Source organism: Pantherophis guttatus, chromosome 2 (assembly GCF_059756535.1).
Source record: "Pantherophis guttatus breed Tessera chromosome 2, ASM5975653v1, whole genome shotgun sequence".
NCBI classification, from domain to species: Eukaryota; Metazoa; Chordata; class Lepidosauria; order Squamata; family Colubridae; genus Pantherophis; species Pantherophis guttatus.
In genome coordinates, this window is record NC_142064.1 from 70,668,138 (window position 1) to 70,673,317 (window position 5,180).

The 5,180-nt window shown below is 39.3% G+C and overlaps 1 long non-coding RNA gene across 1 annotated transcript; it reads right to left on the bottom strand.

Annotated features, from left to right (window-relative positions):
• Positions 1 to 587: 587 nt before the first annotated feature.
• LOC132711397 (uncharacterized) lies at positions 588 to 4,894 on the bottom strand. Its single transcript, XR_009622237.2, has 2 exons — positions 4,789 to 4,894; positions 588 to 923 (listed from the first exon to the last, which is right to left on the bottom strand). It is a non-coding gene; the product is annotated as an uncharacterized LOC132711397 (long non-coding RNA).
• Positions 4,895 to 5,180: the final 286 nt, after the last annotated feature.

The window sequence follows — 5,180 nt, forward strand, 5'->3', positions numbered from 1 at the left end:
AGGTTTATTTTTCCCATTTTGTTTCCAACTTTGTAAGAGAGTCTTTCAAAAACCTCCTATATTCTTGCTTTCCCCCCAACTTTTTCTCAGATTTCAGTTTTTCTTCTCTGGACCTGAGCGGTTTAATGTTTGTTTTGATTGTTTTGTTTGATTTGTTTGATATGTTTGATTGTCCTTTGCATATGGGCTATGTAAATGCCCTCTCTGTGGACAGGCAGATTATAAATGGTTTTAAACAAATAACCAATAAACAAATAAAGGTTTCAATAAGCTCAGGGACCGTGCCAGGACTGCTGATAGCATAATCCTTAGGCAAAGTCAGTTAATTTGTAGGGCAAATTATTCTGGCTACGTTAGGGTCAGTTTAAATGTGTGGATTCACTTTTCACAAGTTATGTACTAGTAAGATGCTGCCTTTTTTTTTTTTGACAGACAAGTTCTTAATACTAAAAATATATATAAATTGTATTATAACTACATTATACGGTATTAATATCTTATACGGTATCATTAATATCAATATACGATATCATTAATATACTATAATATAGTATAATAAAGAAAATAAAATATACAATATACTTCAGTAGAAAGCCAAATCAACCTGTATACTTCTTTTTAAGCACTGCACTTAAATACACAGCAGGGTATTTGTGTCACGTTGCATGTTTTGTCAGTTGCCTCCCTCTTGTGACGGTTAAAAGGCATGATCATACAAAGCTAAGCAAGTGATCTTCCTTCTTAGGAAAAAAAATGTTCCTGAAGAAACTGTACTGTATAGAATCCAGTCGCAGAGTGTGGAGTCTTCTGGATAAGTCATTGTTTGAATTGAAGATCTCGTATGTACAAAGCACCAACTTTATTCTCATCTTTTGTTCTGCACACTGTAGTGGTTGATCCTCAGATTGGCGTGCTTCCATTCACTAGAAAATAGAGTCATATATCATCTGCATGAATGTATTACTAAGTGCATCCCAAAACCCTGAACTGCACACTATGAGACAGTCTGCAATTTCTCTTTAAGCCAAACCCTCCAGGGTCATTGTTTCTCACAAACTCTCTGTGAACTTTGTAAAATATCGGCTGTTTTTCATGCACCAGTGGGTTGGATGGGGCCTCCATTTATCTTTGCTATGATAAATAATTCCAGTGACTTCAAGCACACGTTGCTTCCTTTTGCTGTCATAGAAATGAAGGGCAGTAATTTTCAGTGCTGTTTGGTCAAACCGTGGTAACTATGCGGGGAAATCTCATTGTGTAAAATAAATCAAGGACTCTAATTTAAACTTCCCTTAAGATGCCCCCTGTCTCAAGGTTTAATTGGTAGGGACTCGAGCCTTGCATTGTGTGTAAGCATTTTTATTTGTCTTGATGTATGTTTGCATTCTTGCATTCTATTGTTATGCTTATAATTTTGGGAAGAAATAATATTTTAGGATAAAATAATTCTGCTCTTGTCAGTGCCTCCTTGGATTATCAAGAAACAGAACTTTGTGAGAAGAATGAAGCAAAAGCTGGTGATTGAATTGGGGTAGGCTAAGAAGAGAAATGGTGCAATTTACACTTAAGAATCTGCTGTGCTCTAGCCTCATCAATTTGGTTTACTAAATTTAAAATAAAGATATTCTCAGTCCAGCTAAACTCCTGTTGATTTTATGGAGTTTTCTTGGCAACAGTACAGAAGTGATTTATACTGTAATTACTGTTTCCTTGGATATTTTATTTAACTTGTCACTTTAGCCAACAAAGTCCTGGGGTTCCTTGTAGTCTCCCATCTAAATATTAACCAGAACTAAACCAACATGTTTTTAAAGGTTACTTAAAGTCAGCTGGGGTGGTAGTATGTAATTTTGTAGCCACAATGTCTACCTATCTAGCCGTACATTGAGACTTCCTGTATTTCTAGGTCCAATTATTATATGTTAGACAAAATATACAAGGCAGTGGTGGGTTGCCCCCGGTTCAGGCTGGTTCTATCGAACTGGTAGTAAAACTGGAGGAGGCTCCGCCCACCCACCCCAATGTCATCAAAATGCTTCTGCGCATGTGCAGAAGAGCGTGTGCGGTCCCGTTGTGAATCGGTAGTAAAGGTAAGTAGAACCCACCCCGATAAAAGGGCAAAAATACAGATTGCCTTATATTTGACTTCTGGATGAGCAATAAAACTACGGTATATGTTATGTTAACATTCCTATTCAAAAAGCAGGAGTCCTGGGTGACTTGGGCTTTTTGAAAGCAATAGCTGTTTGGACACTACAAGGTGTTCATAGGTACCAGTGTACCTAGCAGTTATTATGCTTGTCAGGCATGGGAATGCTTGTGACTATTGGGGCGTACAAATGATATATGTGTCATGACATTATCATGGATGATGGCAGAAATTACTTTATTTGCATTAAATATATGATGACATGATGCATATGGCGGTTCTGGAAACTTATCAGTCTTCAATATTTTTTTTTCCATTTTAATAAGGTACAGTCTCTATTATCATCTCTCTCTCTCTCTCTCTCTCATATATATATATACACACACACACACAAACACACAACACACACAAACGTCTGCCTGTCTATCTGTTATCTGTCTGTCTGTCTGTCTGTCTGTCTGTCTATATCTATCTATCTATCTATCTATCTATCTATCTATCTATCTATCTATCTATCATCTAGAGCCTTGGTGGTGCAGCAGACTAAAGTGCTATTAAGTAGCACCAGCTGCCTGCAATTACTGCAAGTTCAAATCTCACCAGGTTCAAAGTTGACTCAGCCTTCCATCCTTTCGAGGTAGGTAAAATGAGGACCTGGATTGTGGGGGCAATAAGCTGACTTTGTATAAAAAAGAACACCACTTAGCGGGGGCTGAAAGCCCTACTAAGCAGGTATATACAAAAGTATGAAGGCTATTGCTTAACGTATTGTAAGCCGCCCTGAGTCTCTGTAGAAGGGCGGCATATAAATCGAACCAATAAATAAATAAATAAATAAATCTATCTAATCTCTATCTCAGGAGTGAAATCCAGCAGATTCTGACAGGTTCTGGAGAACCGGTAGCGGAAATTTTGAGTAGTTTGGAGAATCAGCAAATATCACCTCTGGCTGGCCCCAGAATGGGGTGGGAATGGAGATTTTGCAGTATCCTTCCCCTGGAGTGGGGTGGAAATGGAGATTTTGCAGTATCTTTCTCCTGGAATGAGGTGGGAATGGAGATTTTACAGTATCCTTCCCCGCCACACCTACCAAGCCACGCCCACCAAGCCACACCACGCCACCAAGCCACGCCCACAGAACCGGTAGTTAAGAAATTTGGATTTCACCACTGCTCTATCTATCTATGTAGAATATATATACATACATGGCCTGTGTGTATCCCTACTCATGAAGATTGCATCCTACCAAGCGAAACAACAAACCAAATACTCCCAAGAGGCAATTTTATCTTAGAGGTAATTTTAGAAAGTGTAATTGATTCAAGTTACAGTCCAATGTTCCTTTTGAAAATCTTTTAAGGAAAATAATCAGCAACGTAGCCAAGCGGAGGTATTAAAGAGCATCTTGGAGACTGGATGTAATGGAGGCTGAAAGGAGGCAACCTGACTGAGTTTTTTCCTTGGTCCATGTGTGGTTTGATTTGCTTCATGTCCCAAGGTAATAATTTTTGAGAGTACACAGAATAGTCTAAATCTCAAATGTGTCCACTTGTTTCCAGAGTCCCAGCTTAGTTTTTACAGTGAATTATAGCAAACATATTATGAATATTAGAACATTTGTGTTAGTTGTTTACTTTGACCGTATTAAAGTAAGTGACCCTTGTTTCAGACTATACCTGCTACTCAGGACTCCAACAACAGAAACTACTTAATGGATTTGGAAGTATTATATGATCCGTGCTGCTGTTGCATGAACTACGATAGCAGTTCATTTTAAATGCCACACAAGGAAGTGTAAATATTGATGGACTTTGAAAAGAACTTCCCTAATTTACAGTACACAGACCTTGTTTTCATAGAAATGCTTCCTGGTCACTATTGTAATGGGCACATTTCATTCCTGATATGTTATAAAAAGAAACATGCCTAAAAATACACGTACTTTTCTTATATATATATCATTGAAATTAAGTGAAGAGTATCACCAAAATATAAGAGGAATAGAAGTTATATATGCCTTTATATAAATAACAATGCATTGCATACACATGTAGTCCAATTCTTTGTCTAAGGGTGTCTTTGAGTGACTTCTTGTTACTCCTAAGTAAATTAACCTAGGCAGCATTCTCAAAGACTAAGGAAAGAAAGGAAAATGAGTGTGTGCTTACACTGTTCTTTACTCCAGCTCAGAAGCCAAGATACTTCCAGGAGAATACACCTTATATCAGGGGTGGCATTCACTTACCTTCGCTACCGGTTCCCAAATGTGAGTACGCACGCACCACCTCTGCGCATCAGAGGTGGGTTTCAGCAGGTTCTGACCAGTTCTGGAGAACCGGTAGCAGAAATTTTGAGTAGTACGGAGAACCGGTAGTAAACATTCTGACTGGCCCCACCCCCATCTATTCTCTGCCTCCCAAGTCCCAGCTGATCGGGAAGAAATGGGGATTTTGCAGTAAACTTCCCCTGGATTGGGGAGGGAGTGGAGATTTTACAGTATCCTTCCCCTGGAGTGGGATGGGAATGGAGATTTTACAGTATCCTTCCCCTGTTGGGCCTACCAAGCCACACCCACCAAGCCATGCCACGCTCACCAAGCCATGCCCACAGAACTGATAGTAAAATAATTGGAAACCCACCACTGCCACGCATGCGCAGCCTTCTGCACATGCACAGAGCATCAAAAATGGGATGTGATGACATCCTGGATCACATCCAGGCGGGTGGGCGGAGCCTCCCGCAACTGCCACTACCAGTTTGCCCAAACCGGATAGAACCAGCTGAATACCAGCACTGCCTTATATCTTCCAGGTTGGAGAAATAATCTCCATCCTTTTTTCTTCAGCAGGAATAACTACATATTAAATTAATTGAAAATAATGGTGTTACCTTTTGGAACTACTTCAAAGGTAAAGCCCAACTCTTATCCCACACTGCTGAAAGAAACAGTGATTTAATCATGATTACTGTCGAGATCCATTCTGTTCATTTACACATTTGTCAAACATTCAACTGAATATATGAGCAAAGG